This window comes from Mustela nivalis (genome assembly GCF_964662115.1).
Source record: "Mustela nivalis genome assembly, chromosome: 18".
Lineage (NCBI taxonomy): Eukaryota > Metazoa > Chordata > Mammalia > Carnivora > Mustelidae > Mustela > Mustela nivalis.
This window is the reverse complement of record NC_139037.1, coordinates 9,354,984-9,373,711: the sequence shown is the minus strand read 5'-3', so window position 1 is coordinate 9,373,711 and position 18,728 is coordinate 9,354,984. Positions and strand designations below refer to the sequence as shown.

The 18,728-nt window shown below is 40.5% G+C and overlaps 1 long non-coding RNA gene across 3 annotated transcripts in view; it reads right to left on the bottom strand.

Moving 5' to 3' along the window:
- Positions 1-18,661, bottom strand: part of LOC309853714 — a 72,306-nt gene extending 53,645 nt beyond the window's left edge. For 2 of the 3 annotated variants that reach the window (XR_014305889.1, XR_014305890.1), the window contains exons 1-2: positions 18,570-18,661; positions 18,073-18,166 (exon numbers count right to left, since the gene is read on the bottom strand). This is a non-coding gene — a long non-coding RNA (uncharacterized lncRNA). Of the gene's footprint in view, positions 1-2,795; positions 3,799-18,072; positions 18,167-18,569 lie in introns of those variants that run through there. The other variant, XR_014305891.1, reaches the window with a different exon arrangement.
- Between the last annotated feature and the right edge of the window lie 67 nt (positions 18,662-18,728).

Below are 18,728 nucleotides of genomic sequence, written 5' to 3'. Positions count from 1 at the left end.
TACATCACACACCACGGTCTGCTGATAAGGGCCTAAAGCTTCAGTTACTTGCCTAGACACAGTCTCTGATGGATTCCTCCAAGTCTGCTTTTCTTTAACTCAAATGTCAAGGGTAAGATCTGCAGTTTATCTGCGTGGAGAACAATCCTGAGAGCAATTTTTCTACCTATGGCAGATACTGCTCTCCATATCATTAAATGAGGTACAAGGTAAAAATCGATTAGTTAAAGGAAATATCAATAAGAGAGTCTCGAATTCATGATGTGAAGGAGGCTTTATTGAAATGATCAATGATTTCTTTCTCTTCCCTAGCATTACTGAATAGCATTTCTTAAACTAAAAATAAAGTTGTGAATTAGTGAAAACTAATCATATCCTCACCAAATAAAGCTCGTGTAATGAATGAAGAAGCACACAAATATAGCTAGTTAATAAGCAGCTCATTTAATCTGATGTCAGAAATTCAGAAGGTAGCTACTAACTATGAAGCACTTTCTTCCTAATATTGGAGGGACAGAAAAGAAGGAAGTTATTGTTCCTATACTCAAGGATGTGGCAACAGGGTGCATAGGAGGAGAGCAAAACTATCATTGGAGCATAAGAAGAAAATATGAGTATCTCTACTTACATATGGAAGTTAAGTGGACTACAGGTTATTACTATGCAGATCTACCTAAACTGAACACCACAAAATAGTCAATGATTTAAATAAGTTTTTGCACAGAAATACCAAATTGAATGTATGCTAACAATTAAAAAAAAAAACACCAACATACACACACATGAGCAAGCACCGCTGACAATTCTACTCCTAGTGTGACTGGTTCAAAGAAGCATACATAGCCCAAGAAAAACCAATTAGAATCTTTTCCACTGGCTACCCTCTGACATGGGGACAATGAAACTGCTGGAAATGTTAAATTGAAACAAGTGAATTTAGGGCTTCTGGCAGAATTCTTCCTTTCCAAATGGATGAAACATGTAGGGTGAAGGAAAGCAAAGATAAGCAAAGATATGCGGTAATGAGAAGTGCTGAGGTGGGGTGGGGGGGGGTAGGAGAAATAAGCGCATACACTTATGTGTTCACACAATGTGGAACTTGCCATTTCTGAAGTCCTGATTTCTACTTCTGTAAATTCTAGGAGCTACTCCAACCCTTCAAGCTACACAAGACAAATTATCCTTTTCATTTGAGTTGGGTTTTTGTTGCCGTATCAGCCAGGATAGGCTAGGTTACGATCTCACAGAGCTTTTATCTACATAAGCAGACATGCAATAAAGAGGCAAAGAAATAAACAAGGTTATTTCTGAAAATGATATCACAAAATGTGGAAAGATCAACACAACAAAATGGTGTAATGACAAAATGAAAACAGTAACAAGAAAATAAAACAGGGAGAAAAAGATGGAGTGACCAGATGGAGCAGTATTAGACATGATGATCAACTCTATTTTTTTATTTTTATTTTTTAAAGATTTTATTTATTTGACAGAGATCACAATTAGGCAGAGGGGCAGGCAGAGAGAAAGGGGGAAGCAGACTCCCTGCTGAGCAGAGAGCTCGATGCAGGGCTAGATCCCAGGACCCTGAGATCATGATCTGAGCCGAAGGCAGAGACTCTAACCCACTGAGCCACCCAGGTGCCCCTGATCAACTCTTTTGGATACAGCTCTCCGTCGAAAGAAAGCCATCTTATAATCAGCAGGGCAAAAATCTAAGAAAGAGACCCTGAGAAAAGTGAGATACCCCAAATCATCCAGCAAGCCAGTGACAGGGCAGAGACCAGAATTCAGTTTCCTGTCTCCTAATGTAAAGCATGGAACATGGCAGCACAGTTCAAGGTCCGGTAAGGTCAAATGACTTGTAGTCAAAAGACCCAGACTGTACACATATGACAGATGGGACACCAGGTGAGAATAAATTTTGGGGCCCCCACTCCTCATCTATCAGTAGGAATGAGAGATCATTCCAGGACAGTGAGCTGAAATTTGCATACACAATTTATAAGCAAGCACATTCTCTATGGCATCTTTATAGTTTTGTTGTATTATAAAAACAAAACATCTCACCATAGAAAAATCTGAAGCGTAGAAAAAAAATTTTAGAAATTATCCATCTCAGTCTTTATCATCAATTAATATTTACTAAGCATACACACCCAGCAGTGTCTAATTCTATCAACACCCATGCAGAGTTGTGGAAGGATACTTCATTAGCCAATATTACATCCAGCTTTATTTCACTTATAAAAATAACCATTTTCCTAGCTTTTTCAAAACATTCTTTCCATGGTTCCATAATATTCCAATGTGTTATTCCTTAAGGACATATATAATTGCAATTTTCCAAACACTTTAATGATTAGATTTTCCTTAAACAACTAAATATACATGTTTTACATTTATTTAAATAAATGGGAATTTTGCTTTTTTCTTTTTTCTGTAAGCAATTCTGTGTTTTGTTTTGTTTTGTTTTCTTTTTGACTTTGGATTTTCAGAGACTTCCAGTGGGATTACTGAATGAAAGGGTGGGAATAACCTTAAACACTTTGCAACTTGGTGCTAAGCTGCTTTCTAAAAGGACTGTACAAACCAAAGAAACAGCAGGCCCTGTAGATGCCACTAACTTTAGAGTCAGTCTGTCCTATGTTTGGACACCAGCATCTGTGTGTTCACTAGTTCTGTGACCTGGAGAAGTATGTTAACTGGCTAAATCCTTCACCAATCTGTAAATAAGCTGAGGAGGAATGAAACAGTAATTTCAGTGGTTCATAGTATCTGTAATATTTACCCTATAAAATTGTTAGGATTAAAAATAAATAGTTCAAATTCTTTTTGGTAATGCTTAATTTGGCAAATATTCATAAGCATATTGAGCTAACACAAAAACAGTAACAGACAGCGCTTGGAAGAAGCCTCATAGGTAGCCGGTAACAATATACATTGGTGTATTTTTTGGGTTACACAAATGGCATGTTGTGCTAAGAACTGGACCTACCCTAAAGAAAATATAGGAGATCAGCATCAAATAAAAAGTACCAATTACAAACCACGACAAACGTAATCTTGAAATACCGTAGGGGTACAACGAGGGAGCTTTAAAAGGTCTGAAGAAGTAATATGAAAAGGACAGACTCCAAGGGTGACAAAGCCCCGAGCCCAGTTATGAAGGGGTATACTTAGCTCCATCCACTTTTGGAAGGATTTACGTGTTTGGGTCCTCTGCCTGCTGACACTCTCAGGAGCCCGAGACAGGCTGGAGGGGTGGGGCCCTGCACGGGGCAAGGGAGTGGCTGCTGCAGCGCAGTATCTCCCAAGAGCTGGGGCAGGCTTAGGAAGTAGGCGCAGGGCGATGGGCACGGGGATCACGGGGCCCGACGGTGGCACTGAGGCGCTGGCGCTGGACGCTGTGCTGGGCACGCTGCCGGCGGTGCAGCCGCTGCTGGCGGTCTGGGCAGCTGCGGATCAGCTGCGACGGTGGCGCACCCGGGTGGCTGTACGTGGGCGGGGAGCTCGCTCGTCGCTGTCCTCTCCCGCCGGGTGCTGAAGCTGACCGTGCGCGACAACCGCGCGCGAGGCCCGCTGCTGGGCCGTCCGCAGCAAATTGCGCTGGATCCCCGAACCGTCCGCTTCCTCAGGCCGCTGGGAGTGGACTTCGACAACCTGGAAGGCTGCTGGCGCAACGGCCAATTTTTCATCAGGGTCGGCATCTTCCAGGAGCACCTGTTCAGCCTCCTGGAGAGGAAGGAGAAGCGACATGGCTTCTGCCTTCTCCTGGGCACCAAGGTGAGACCGGGCCTGGGAAAACACATCGCCTCTGACTTAGCCTATTTACCCCCAATATCAGCTGACCACAGGGGCCAGGGATAACTCATGGACATGGCTGGCTGTCTTATCTCGTTGCGTTGTAATGGCAAAGTGAGTCATCAAACCAGCTTTTTGACAGACAACAAGCAACTAGCTTCCTCATCTGTAAAATGCAGGTTAACATTTGGGAATATCTAGGAAGTGCATACTACTACTACCTTATAAGTTTTTGTGACAATTTTAAGGGACAGTGCAGGTAGAAGGGCACTGTACAATCTTTTGTTTATAGGAGGGGCTTAGAAAATGAAAATTATCATTGGCTGCAAGCTGACATCCAAGGACTAGAGAGAAAAAGGCCCTCATCTTTTCAGAAGCAAATGAACAAAAATCAATTATCATGTGGCTCTGAGAAATTTCCCGACTGCTCAAAAAAACAAGATTAAAATGAAGGAAAATTTCCAATGTGTAGATTTAGCCAGCCGCATCAGCCCTAGAGTTTCTTTGAAGAGTGAACACTTATACTTGCTCTTAGCATGGCATCATTTGGGCGAAAAACCCAGGCTGGTGTTTAGCCTTCTAACAGTATGGCTTTTTCACTTACACAAATTTACATGGCATGATAAGCCACGCTTTGTTCCTTAAAGGAATTTTCTGAGTCCCACTGTGGGTTAATTCTAATTTATTTAGTGACTTCTTTCTCTCTGTACATAGATTTCATCTCACAATAATCATATGATGTGGGTTTTTACTGTCATTTTAGCCATGGGGAAATTAAGGCTCAAAGAGATTAAGTAATTTGTTAAGGACATGAAGGTTGGAAGTTGCAGAGTCAGGATTAGAATCCGTATTTGCATGGCTTCAGGGTCAGTGTTCTAATAACCCATGCTGCCACTTGCTTCTGGGGGCATACTACAGATTAAAATTAAAATTAGCATTAACATATGGCTATATTATCTAATTAATCTATTAGTACTCTCAACACGTACTATCATATTTATGTAGATAAGTCTAGAGAGCAGGCTCTCAAGGTCAAATACCCAAAGGAAATCAGGTACCAAGCAGGAATAACTTACAACAGATTAATGTTGTTTACAGCGGTAACTGACAGAACATTCACAGTAATCAAAAACAAAACAGACCCTGGTCACATAAATCATCTCGTTCCCATACGACAAATATTTATTAAGTTTACAACAAAGCAGATATTATTTTAGAGTTTTAGACACACAGCCATTTGCAAACACACAAGACTGAAAAAGAATACATTAAATTGTTAATAAGCTGTTACTTCTGGATGATAGGATTTTATGGGTGAATTTTATTTTCTTCTTTGTGTTTTCCTTATTTTACACACTTTCTAAAATAAACATATATATTACTTTTAAATTGAGAAAAATGTTTTATGAATGTAAGTGGACTTAATGGACCAACTTGTTTTGATATTTTTGTGCTTGTCAAAAAATTTCTACAGTTAAGCCCACAAATTCACTTGGAAGCTTAATATTTCAGTAACCAAGATTTCCACTGATAAAAGTTGCAGCCTACTTTGTAGTAAAAACCAGACATTTTTTAAAAAGATTTTATTTATTTGTCAGAGAGAGCGAGCACAGGCAGACAGAGTGGCAGGCAGAGGCAGAGGGAGAAGCAAGCTCACTGCCGAGCAAGGAGCCCGATGCGGGACTCGATTCCAGGACACTGGGACCATGACTGAGCCAAAGGCAGCTGCCCAACCAACCGAGCCACCCAGGCATCCCAAACACCATTTTTAACAGCTAGAGCGCATCTACCAATTCAAAGAAAGGGGGTGGGTGAAGAGAAAGAAAAATAACATGGAGACCAAGTCTTAAGAACTTTTTCACTTGCCAGTAATACAGATCCAGTACCCAGAAACCACCTTTCATCCCAGGTTACAATCTAGGGAGAAGGTTATAACTATGGATACTCAATCTCAGAATTGTGGAGCAAAACCAATCTTCATATGTACGAGTTTTATAGGAAAATCCTGACCAGAAGCAAAATGTCATACCTATACTTCCCTCTTTTCAATTCTCTCAAATATTTTCACCAAGTTACTTCTGCCTAGCAATTTGTATACCACCACTAAAGAATAAGAGCGCAATCAAGAGATTTAAGTAAAGAACATAGGGATGGAAAACTTAAAAATCCAAGAGTCTTTCCCTGCATCCAAGAACTGTCAAAGAAAATGACCCTATTTACAAGCATCTTCCAAGAAGGACATTCTTGGCAAATAACAACTCTCCAAATTCACTGGATTTCTCCAATTTCCAACAAAGAAGAAATTCTCTTTTATGCTTAATTTACATTCTTTCAGTTATCTTTGAAGCCCCTCTCCCTGTCCACCACAGAATGTTTCTGTTGGCTTTCTGTATTTTAGAATGCTAAGTGTCTATACTGTGTTAGCCTCTTTTGTTGAGAAAGTATATATGAGAATGTGTGCGCATATGTATCTTATGTCGGGTGAGATCTGTATAACACTAAAAATGCAAAAAAGGAAAAGCTTACGCTACTTTTGCTAGTGGGAAAATCAAAGCTGATGGTCAAGTTAAGATTGGTATGTTAGCAATAACCTAATGGTAGCAAAGATTGTGTTGGAGTCATAAATGTCTCTTTACAAATGTCAAGGGCACAGCCAGACATTTTATAAGCTCCGTGGTTATTTATTCAAGCATGTATGGCTTGGTCAACTGAATGCTTTTGGTATTTGTTGGCAAGTTTCTATGTTAAGAAAATACCTTTTATTTTTTTTTTTTTTTTTTTTTTAAAGATTTTATTTATTTATTTGTCAGAGAGAGAGTGAGCGAGAGCGAGCATAGGCAGACAGAGTGGAAGGCAGTGTCAGAAGCAGGCTCCCTGCGGAGCAAGGAGCCCGATGTGGGACTCGATCCCAGGACGCTGGGATCATGACCTGAGCCGAAGGCAGCTGCTTAACCAACTGAGCCACCCAGGCGTCCCCAAGAAAATACCTTTTAATCAGATGAACTTTATTGCAGTCAAAGGTCAAACAAGTAATTAAAATTAACAGCAGTCCCAATGCATGAATAACTACCAACAAACTAAATAAGGAGGTTATCTCAGGTTGGCAGCCCTCTAAATAAAAGAGGTCTGACACCAGGCAATAAAACTTACGTAACTGAGCTGCCCAGAAGTAAAAGATTTCTGTGGTTTAGTAGTCGCTGGTTTGCTGGATACAGAATGAATAATCACTCTTGATATTAGATGCAACACAACAAAGTAATTAAGGTTCTGAAATCAGTTAAGACCTATGTACAGGAGCACCTGGGTGGCTCAGTGGCTTAAACCTCTGTCTTCGGCTCAGGTCATGATCTCAGGGTCCTGGGATCGAGCCCCGCATCGGGCTCTCTGCTCAGCGGGGAGCCTGCTTTCCCGCTCTCTCTCTCTCTCTGCCTGCTGTGATCTCTGTCAAATAAATAAATAAAATTAAGAAAAAAAAAAAGACCTATGTACACAGTAAGGTTTCTAACTTCTTAGTTTACTCAAAAACTTGTTTGGTTAACTGGGGCAAGCTAACTTCTACAAGGCTCGTTTTCTCATCTGTAGATCTGTATCTGCCTCTATGGGTCATTGTGAGAACTGAATCAGACAATGTCCATAGGTTCCTTAGCAGATATCTGTAAGTATGCAATGATGTTAGCTATTCTTGTTCTTGTTCCTGTTCTAGTATTCTTATTCTTGTTCTAGTATTCTTGTCTTATTCTAGTATTCTTGTTCTTCATTGTTTGTGTCATCCACTGTAAGCATATTTTCATAACTGTAGAGACAATGACACCCATACCTCCTACACATACTCTGTGGTGAGTATCTGCTCATTTCGCCAAGGAGGCCAGAATAAAAGCCAGACCCCAGAAGAACATTCTCAGCTCCCCTGTACTGACATGCTCAGATCCCAAATCCTGCATGCTCACCTGCTGTCCCAAGCACTGAAAAAGGGAGTCTTATGTAGAGGGGGAAAAAGTAGGAATTAGTCAACCTGAATTTGAACATGGATTCCGCCAATGACTAATTACCAGATAAAACCAGGCAAACTTCTTAACCTTTCAGATACTCAGTGTCCTCTACTAAAATTAGATCGACCAGTATGGAGCTCAAAGAATTATTATTGCCCATTAAATGGAATATGTATATGTGTCAAGTACCATATATAGCACAAGTAGATATTTAGTTAGCACTGGTTAGTTTCCTGACCCCGAGTTATGGGGTAGCCCTGTTCTGAGGTTTCCCTCTCTAAACCATGAACCTCTGGGATGCTTCTATTATAATCCAGTAAGTGAAACATGTGCACAAACACAGCATGTGTGATTTTACACAGCAAATAATCATGCAATCATAGTGTTAGCCTTGAAAGTCTAGGACTTTCTAGGAAAAATCTAGGGCAGAAATATGTTTGGACATGTGTCATCCTGGGAAGGCAGACTGAGATTATGGGGATGAAATACTTTTAACTATTAAATCATTTGAGTGGCATTGACAGTTCCTCTTCATAGCTTCAGTTTCCTTCCCAGAGAAAAGGAAGCCCAACTAGAGTGTTCTTCCCAGATCTTTCAACTCTGAAAATTATGCCATGTTACTTTGAGTTGACCTTTCCTGTCAAATACATAGTGTGGGACAAAGGGGAAAGGGGAGGCCCTTCTTTCAGTTCTGACTTCTCTTCCTTACCCTCCTCTGATAATGTTCTCTCTGGTGTAAGAATAGTCCCTGTCTCCCATGCTTAAAGTTAAAAGGAACTTCTAGGGTCTTCCTTGACCACCTACTGAGAATCCTGTAAAGAGGAAAGAGGAAGCACTCCAATGTATTAACAGCAACAAGTGCACCCATGCACTTGTACTTTTTAAAAATACTTCATTTATTTTCTGTTTGACCAAGGATAAATTCTCCAAATTCTCTGAAACTTAGAATTCTGGTGTTTTTTTTGTTTTTTGTTTTTTAACATTTTATTTGAAAGAGAGAGAACATGAGTAGGGGAGACGGGCAAAGGAAGAAGCAGGCTCCCCACTGAGCAGGGAGCCCAATCCCAGGGTCCTGGAATCATGATCTGAGCAAAAGGCAGATGTTTAACTGACTGAGCCCCCGAGGTGCCCCTAGTCCTCTGGCTTCAAAAAACTGTCAGTTGTCAAAATCTTTTTTTTTTTTTAAGATTTTATTTTATTTTATTTGACAGAGAGAGATTACAGGTAGGTAGAGAGGCTGGCAGAGAGAGAGAGGGAAGCAGGCTCCCTGCTGAGCAGAGAGCCCGATGTGGACTCGATCCCAGGACTCTGAGATCATGACCTGAGCCGAAGGCAGCGGCTTAACCCACTGAGCCACCCAGGCGCCCCTCAGTTGTCAAAATCTTAAAAAAAAAAAAATTGTTAGTTGAGGGTATGGACAATTGCAATCTCCGATTGTTGCAATCCAAACAGGATAATAGATGCTTTTAGGAGCCTGACAAAATGAGAATGTTCAATAGATGTTCACTTCCCACTCCTTCTATTTAAGTCTCAAACAGATTGAGGGCCTATTGAGATTAAAGTCACTTTTGTTTTCTGTACACCACATAAGACTCTGCAATAGAGCCTGGTATAATACACTATGGAAATATTTGCATGATAGATTAAAACACCAACAAGTATTTTAAAGCAAGCAAAAACACAATGCCCAAATCTCAGATGAGCAAAAAAGCCCAGAGCCGGGCCACTGGTACATGGTTTAACTGCCAGACGCGCAGTGCTATGACGGATTGCAATTTTCCATTCTGTCATCCACATGACACACCAGAGTTCCAGACTGAGTATCAACCCAAGACTTTTTTCAACAAGACCAGGAAAAATCAAGAAGTGGACACATGAGTGACAAAAAAAGAGGGGCAAAGGAGTTTGCTTGTTTTTAAACCAAACACCTTATACTTTGTCAGGGGTTACGGAGTTCATTCTGGGAGGCTTGAGCTCTCCTCCCGGAACACCAATGTGTGAACATATACCAGCCACATGGCACCCAGTTTCAGAGGCCTCATAAGCTCCAGTTTAGAATCCTCTATTTCAATCCACTGAACACCTAAATTTTGTAGCCAGAGATCAGATGTTTGTCAAGCCATTATGGACTCCTGGCAAAACAGGAGCAAATGGGTCAGACTGCCTTGACTGTGGAGGCTCAGCTCTGCTCTCAAAAGCAACTTAAATCTCCCAGAGTACCAGATCTCTGGCTTGGCATGTTGGCAATCAAGGAAAGGTGAGTCCTTACTAAATTGCTCAGAAGACTCCTTGCATTTCACAGATCAACTGCTGGGAAAGAGAGTGTTTACAGGATCCTCTTCTGGAAGTGAGGTGAGCTGAGGAGCCAGGATGGCCATCAAAAAGACTCTACCTCTGTAAGCCCAGACCATGAAGAAGCATCCACATTTCTCACGAAGCAGAGTTACTAAGGGGAAGTTTTAACTCCATTTCAGAGTTTATTTCTAAAACTCTGGAGTCTTGAGACCCCAGTGTAAGATTTCCTCCCCAAGACCTTAAACCAAGACACTTCAAAAATCACAAGTTTGATATTGGGAGCAAGTGTAGCTGAGGATATAATTCAGGGATGTCTTAATCCATCTGAGCTGCTGAAACAAAAACACCAGAGACTGAGTGGATTATAAAGAGCATAGATGTATTGCTCATAGTTCTGAAGGCTAGAAGTCCAAGATCAGAGTGCCAATATGGTTGGATTGTGGTGAGAGCCTTCTTCCAGAGTGCAAACTGCTGACTTCCTGCTGTAGGCTCATAAAATGGAAGGGGCTAGAGAACTCTAGGGTCTCTTTTATAAGGACACTAATCATGTTCATGAAGGCTCTGCCCTTACGACTCAATTACCTCCCCAAATCCCACCCTCCCAATACCATCACCTTGGAGGTTATGACTTCAACATATGAATTTGGGGGGAGCACATATATTCAGTCCACAGCAAGGGATGTTTTGGATAATTAAAACACTAACTGAATTTCTGCAAATGAGTGAATTTAGTGTGACTGTTAAGAGTAAGGAGTCTGGAGTGAGACTGACGGGGCTCAGATGTTACCCCTTGCTATTTACTCACTGCATGACCTATGACAAGCAATAACTGCCTTGTAGTTAATGCTGTGGTATATCCCACATCCTCCTTCTAGGGTGCAGGTACTCAATTCTCCCAGCTGCTCAAAGTGTTTGCTCCTGGTTGCTCCAGGAGTCCCTCCTGATGAACTGCCCTTGAATAGAGGGAGCTGTTTCACCCAACATTATGCCTACATTGATAACGAGAGACAAAAACCAGTCCCCTTGACTCAGTTCTGGGCCCTTGCTCTTCCCGCGGGATCAGCTGAGATCTCCGCCGTAACTGTATCCCATCTCACCTACTCTTGCCACACAACACAGCTTCCCTCCCGCCCCCCCAGATGTTAATCCTGAGGACACACCCCAATAAACCTGCTGCATGCAAATCTTGTCTCTGAATCTATTTCTCAAGAAACCGGACCTCGAGCACTCTAAAAGCCTCATTGTCTGTGTCTAAAATGGGCATGGTAACTGTACCTCTATCATTAGGTTCTTTGAGAATGCAATGATTTGAAGACAGTAAAATGCTTAGTACAGGGTTTGTCACAGAGTGAGGCCTTGTAGAATCCACAAACTGATCCAGAGAATCAATGATATCAGGATCAAAATCCAAGCTGACTTCTTGGCAGAAGAAAAAAGACATAAGACATAAAGAAACTGACAAGCTGATCCTAAATTTCATATGGAAATGCATGGAGCTAGAGTAGACAAAACAATTGCGGAGAAGGAAAAAACAAAACTGGAGAATTCACATATTCCGTCTTCAAAAGTTACTGCAAGTCTAGAGTAACTAAGGCAATGTGATCCTAGCATAAGGATAGACACAGATCAGTGGAATAAAATTGAGAGTCCAACCATAAACTTGTATATTTTGGGGGAATTGATTTTTGACAAGGGGCCAAGATCATTCAAAGGGGGAAAATAACCTTTCCAATGAATGATGCTGGGACAAATGGATAGCTATATGCCTCAGACTCCATTTAGAACCTTTCCTCAGACCATATGCCAAAATCAACTCAAAAAGGGTATCCGACCTGGATGGAACTTGTGGGTATTATGCTTGGCAAAATAAGTCAATCAGAGAAAGACAACTATCATATGATTTCCCTGATATGAGGAAGTGGAGATGCAATGTGGGGGGTCTGGGGGGTAGGAAAAGAATAAATGAAACAAGATGGAATTGGGAGGGAGACAAACCATAAGAGACACTTACTATCACAAAACAAACTAAGGATGACGGGAGGAGCGGGGTAGGGAGAGGGTGGTGGGGTTATGGACATCGGGGAGAGTATGTGCTATGGCGAGTGCTGTGAAGTATGTAAACCTGGCGATTCATAGACCTGCACTCCTGGGGATAGTGATACATTATATGTTTATAAAAAAATATAAAAATCTTTTAAAAAGGGTCTACTATCTAAATGTAAGACCTGAAACTATAAAACAGAAGAAATCATAGGTATAAGTCTTTGTGACTTTGGATTGGGCAATGGATCAAGCAACAAAAGAAAAAAAATTGACAAATCACACTCATCAAAATCAAGACATCTGTGCTTCAAAGGACACCACCAAAAAAAATCAACAGAATGGGATAACATATATTGGCAAATCATGTATCTGATTTGTATTTAGGATACACACAGAGCCCTTTACAATGCAATAATAAAAAGATAACCCAACTTTAAAAGGGGCAAAATATTGCATTCTTCTCTGACAATTATTTATGCAAATGAGTCATCTAACCTTCTAGGTCTGAGGGAAGACACCGTTTTATTCCTTTCTGTGTCTCTAAAACTTACCAAAGCAATGGCAAAAAAAGGGGGGGGCTTTAAAACAGGATACCTATGTTCAGTTAGGACTCCGACACTTAGATCTTTAGATATCAGATAATTACTTCTCCAATCTTCATTTTTCTCATCTATAAAAATGGGCCTAATAATAATGCCCACCTCAAAAAACTGTTGAGGCTGAATGCAAGCATACATGTAAAACTCTTAGCACATGGCTAGGATAAGAAATAGTTACTAAACTGCACTTATAATTCTAAGAGTTAATAAAATTATTGTGAATAATAAAATCGTTAATAATAGTAGCAGCAATAAACAGAATAGCCATGTCTGTTTGCTTGTCACTGCCTTCCTTGTTCATCCACAGAAAACATCCACGTCATTTTATGTGTCAGTGCATGCTCTGTTCATCATCAGCCCATCTCTGTGTCTTAGTTTACAGATGACTTTATGAGGAAGGCAGTGGTACCAGAATGACCCAAAATCATTGTGGTGGCTGAGGGCTCCCATGGAGAGACCTGCTCTGTGCTGGGGCTCAGTCCAGACTATGTGGTGGAATCCTGCAATGCTTATGGAGCAAATGCCGCCTTCCCAAGACTAGAGAAGAGACAGGTAAGCAGAGGGTCTTTCACACCATTTTTCCCACTTACTCCACTTTAAGCTGACAGGTTGATTATTAACCCATTTATGGTCCACAGACAAGTCTGTTCCACCTCTGAGAGCCTATTTACAAAGAGCACTCAACCAGGTGGTTTCCAGAATATTTGCCCAGGTGATCTTCCCAGCTGACTGCACAATGGCAACTCCACAGGCTGAATCATCAGCATGGGGAGTGGTAGGGACTGTGACTTCTCCAATCAATTTGTGTTAATGATGCAATCAATATGACTTGGCATCAACCCAGGATGCTCAATCTTTGGACAAAACATGGATCATCTCAAACAAAACTGGTCAGAGAACCCATTCCCCACTCTTCCAGGAACTGATCTTACACACATGAGCCATTAACCAGAGTGGTCCAAATTGAGAGATGGTGGGCATGTCAGCCATTCATAACCAGGATAAAAAGAGCCAATGTTTCACTGTAAAAATGAACTGCTTGGGCCAGCCTGACTTATCCCAAAGTCTCCCACTTGAAGCCTCGCTTTTCTAACCTCACAAGTGTGTCAAAGAATCACAGGAGTTTGAATAGTCCAAAGATGTTGGGGGTATAAGTCTGGCTTTCAAACTTATTTCAGTAGAAGTCCTCGAGACCATGTCTGGAGGTCTCAGTCATCACAAAATGAACCTCGGTAACTATACTTCCTTCGGTCTCTAGAAAAATAAAATATTAAGAAGCCAGCAATATTTCAAAGAAAAACTTGCAAAAAAAAAAGTGATAAGCATCCTTATCAGTATATTCAGTCTCATATTATTAGTTCTTATTCTGCTTGAATCCAGTTTTTCCATTCATTCTGAAAATTCTTATCCAGTTTAATTTTAGGTCTTCAAGTTATCAGAAACCTGTATGCTAGAGTACTGGTCAGAGTCCTTTCCGTGAATCTTTCTGAAGATGGTCAAATAGGTCAAAATAGTCCATTTCGAATTTGATTTGGGGAACTTGCCAAAACGTCAGAAAATGTGAACATTGGCCTAAAGAGGATCTCAGATCACTATGAAATAATATTTATCTATTTCACAAGCATGAAAATAGAAAATTTTCAAGGTGAATATAGAAGGTTACACAGTAGTGAACAAAATTTAGCTCTTTTAATATTGAGAAGACTGGCTTTTCTTTTTTTAAAAGATTTTATTTATTTATTTATTTATTTATTTATTTATGAGTGCATGAGAGAATGTGGGGAGGGGCCGAGGGACCGGGAGAGAGAGAATCTCAAAGAGACTCTGAGCTGAGTGAGGGCTGTGCTCAACCTCATGACCCTGAGATCATGACCTGAGCTGAGATTGAGAGTTGGATGCATAACAGACTGAGCCACCTACGGCACCCCAAGACCAGGGTTTCTTATATAATCAAGGACTGATAAAGACAATGTGAAGTATAGTAAATTACCTGGTAACACACAACATCTTTGCTTTCCAGGTAGGTTACCCAAAAGGTAAAAACAAACAAACAACAAAAAAAAACCTTTCACAATCTCTTACCAAGCACAGATCAACATCCATGACAACTTTGTCCTTTTAATAGAAAGAAAACCAAATATTCTGATGCAAAGTATTCTACCCAAATATTCTATAAAATCCAAATATTCTATGCAAAAGATTCCAATTTTGCATAAGTATACCTCTGATAATTAAAACTCATTCTTTAAAAACTTAAGCAAACCCATTCACATTTTAGTCAGTGTGGCCAGACATAAAATTCTATTTCCAAGACTCCTTTCCCATAAACCTTCTACAACTTTTTCATATCCATTCTGATTTTGTGTGGGTTTTTCCCTCCTCATTCTGGAACAATCACTTGTTCTACTTTCCTTACTTATTTTTTGTAGATAGTTGTTTCCTTTCACCTTTTCTATTCCTAAGTAGTTTTTTTTTTTTTTAAAGATTTTATTCATTTAACAGAGAGAGACACAGCAAGAGAAGGAACACAAGCAGGGCGAGTGGGAGAGGGAGAAGCGGGCTTCCCACAGAGCAGGGAGCCCCATGCAGGGCTCCATCCCAGGACCCCGGGATCACGACCAAAGCCTAAGGCAGACCCCTTACTGAGCCACCAAGAAACCCCTCTAAGTAGTTTTAATTACATATATTGATTAGAATTCTTTGCCCTTAGAATTCTTAATTCCTGGTGAAAATTAGGAAATAACCAACGGTGGACCGTTATATTAGTATGCTGTGGCCCGGCAAATTTATAAATACATTTCACAATTTATAGAAGTATATCCTTCCTCCTAGTAAATTTTTCAATATTGCAAAAAACGTGTTCACTACTAGGCCCAAATATCTTTAGTTCCTCTGTAAAAGGAAGCCCATGGTAGATAAACCCGTGGGTACAGGAATTAATGTTTCAGTGTTTTATCTGTCTGGGAAATGATCTAGGTATTTAATAAATATCCTGCACTTAACTTATCACAGTATAACTTTAAGGTTTGGAGTTACCAAAAGGACTTTGGAAAACTATTTTTACATAGACATACCATAAAGGCCTCATTACTGTTGAAAAGTTTATTTATGAACTTTCATCTTACTTAATCTATTTACTTGTTCTTAACAACTCTTCTTCAATTATGCTTAAAAATTTTATGAGACCTTAAACAGCTAACCATCACCTTATCGTTTTCTTTTTTAAAGATTTTATTTATTTGACAGACAGATCACAATTGGCAGAGAAACAGGCAGAGAGAGAGAGAGAGAGAGAGGAGGAGGAGGAAGCAGGCTCTCCGCTGAGCAGAGAGCCCGACACAGGGCTCGATCCCAGGACCCTGAGATCATGACCTGAGCTGAAGGCAGAGGCTTTAACCCACTGAGCCACCCAGGTGCCCCCACCTTATCGTTTTTGCTGACAAATTCTCTAACCGAGATAACCGGACTTTCATTAAACTAGACGGAATAAAAGTATTATATTCAATGCTGATAACCTTAAAAATATGCCTGTTTTAAATAAACAAACAAGTTTAAACTAGGTTTTATTTTCCGAGTATCCTGGATCACATGGAATTGAAAAAAACACTTGAGTTCACTACTATATGTGAGAATCTACTTAATGTACATAAATGCTTATTTGTCTTTAAGCCAATGTAATAGGGCTCTTTACAAATCAATTTTGGTAATACCATCCAGGGATAGAAAAATACCACATATCTAAAAAATACCACATACCTCTAATATATATATATATACAAACACACATAAATGTATACAGACTCAGAGATCTTATCACTTTAGTTTTAAAATTTTAGCCAGGATACAAGTACAGTAATGCAAAACTCACTAGTTTATGAAAGAACAATTGGATCCAGATTGTGTTTCGGGCAGATTAAATAAATTAAGGTTACCTGCTCAGATGGCTAAAGCTTCTACTAATAATTGTGGAAAAGACTTTAAAGATTTTTCATCCATCTAATTTCCCAAATAGGATTTTTGTTTTGTTTTGTTTGTTTGTTTCCTGACAAGAAAGTCAGGAAATGCAAACTTCAAGTTTGCATTTCAAGGGCTGGCTTCTGGCTTCCTGGAGAAGATAAGGTACTACACAGATATCCCAAAGTCAGAAAAGATAAAAGTTTCTCACAAAGGGCTTTTGTTTTCTAAATCCAAATCCTTTACAGTATTTGCAAGATTTTTGAGATGAACGGGAGAGGTCTGGGGATTGGTAAAGAGGATAAGTGGGCTTTAAATAGTTTCTACAGCCAAATCTCTTGTTTTTGTAAAGACCTGATTTGTAAGTCAAGCACAGTTATTTCTAATTCCTCACAGGCTGGATTGCAACCTGAGTAATACCCTATCAAAATAAGGACCTACCCATCCGACTACATTATCCTTCATTTGCTTTATATCAGGCATTTCAGGAAGAAGTTCTTCAACTAAGATGGAAATCAAAAAATCCCATATTCTGGGGGTGCCTGGCTGGTTCTGTCAGTGGAACATGTGGCTCATGATCTCGGGGCAGTGAGTTCAAGCCTCACACTGGATGTACAGCTAAATACATAAATAATTAAAATTTTTTTAAAAAAGAAATGCTTTAAAAAAAAATGTTCTAGATTTAGAGCTATGTTTCTTTGGAATGTTTCAGTAAATCCTTCCGCAAAGGCTTCAGGACGTTTTTCTTTCCCTCTGGGTACACAGTTTTCATTTTAGCTTAGGTTTGAAGAGGCCTTTAAAAAAGTTCTTAAAAATAGAAGAACTTATCAGCTTCCAATCTGACCAACTTCTGACCAGAGAGCTACTTAAAAAACAAACAAACAAACAAAAAATCCTTTTGAATATATTGTCTGTTTCACTTGGGACAAACAGTAAGTATATTATTCCTGGCAAGAGAAACTCCCCAAAGGATGTAAGAGAAGATCCCCAAAGAAGATGCAAAGAATACTGCATCTCCCAAGACCCAGAGCCACTCCCAAAGAAAATCCAAAGACTGAGACAATCCCCTGGAGAGCTGGCCACCGTTGGTAGAACCACAGCCACAAACGGGGGTACGGTCCACATTCTATCTGGCCATATTTTGGGGGCCTCCAACCTGGGGGTTGCCAAGCCAAATTCTCAGAGATAGAAAACGAGACAAAGGAAACAGCAACAACTGTCCTAGAGAGAGAAAAGACTGAGAATGAATTTTTTCTTTTCTTTTTTTTTTTTAATGCCTTCCAATAGGAATTTGGAGAGGAAGAGACAACATGAAATTTTACCTTCCTCCCTCGACCAGGCACACCAGATAAAGATCTGGGATCCCTGTTTCTGGGAAGAATTCTTACCCTTTGCCGTCTTCTGCCAGTTTTCCAAGGACACTGCCTTCAGGCTGCGGAGTGAGTGGTGTGTCCCAGCAGGTCTCATCCGGGTCCCCAGAAGCTAGAGGAGGAAAAGATTATTTTCCCTCTTCTTTATAGCGAGTGAGTGCCTGATCCAGACCCCTTTTTGTGTAAGGCACTTTGAAAACGGGCCTTATCTCGGTTAAAAGTTCTCCATTCTGGGGGCGCCTGGGTGGCTCAGTGGTTTAAGCCTCTGCTTTCGGCTCAGGTCATGATCTCAGGGTCCTGGGATCGAGCCCCACATCGGGCTCTCTGCTCAGCAGGGAGCCTGCTTCCCCCTCTCTCTCTGCCTGCCTCTCTGCCTACTTGTGATCTCTATCAAATAAATAAATAAAAATCTTAAAAAAAAAAAAAAAAGTTCTCCATTGTGGCCACTTGGAAGTCAAGATTATCTTCTGTTAAGGTTCACCTGCTCGTTGGGCCTTAAAACGAAGTTTTATTACCTGTGCTCTCGCACCCGACTCCGTTCAGGCTGAGCTCCTGGAACCGGTCTCCCTCTAGACCCGGTCCACTTCCTAACCGGAACCAGTCCCACCCTGGAACTAGTCTGATCCGGGGCACATCCGGTTTCCACGTCGGAACCAGTCCGACGCCGGAACCAG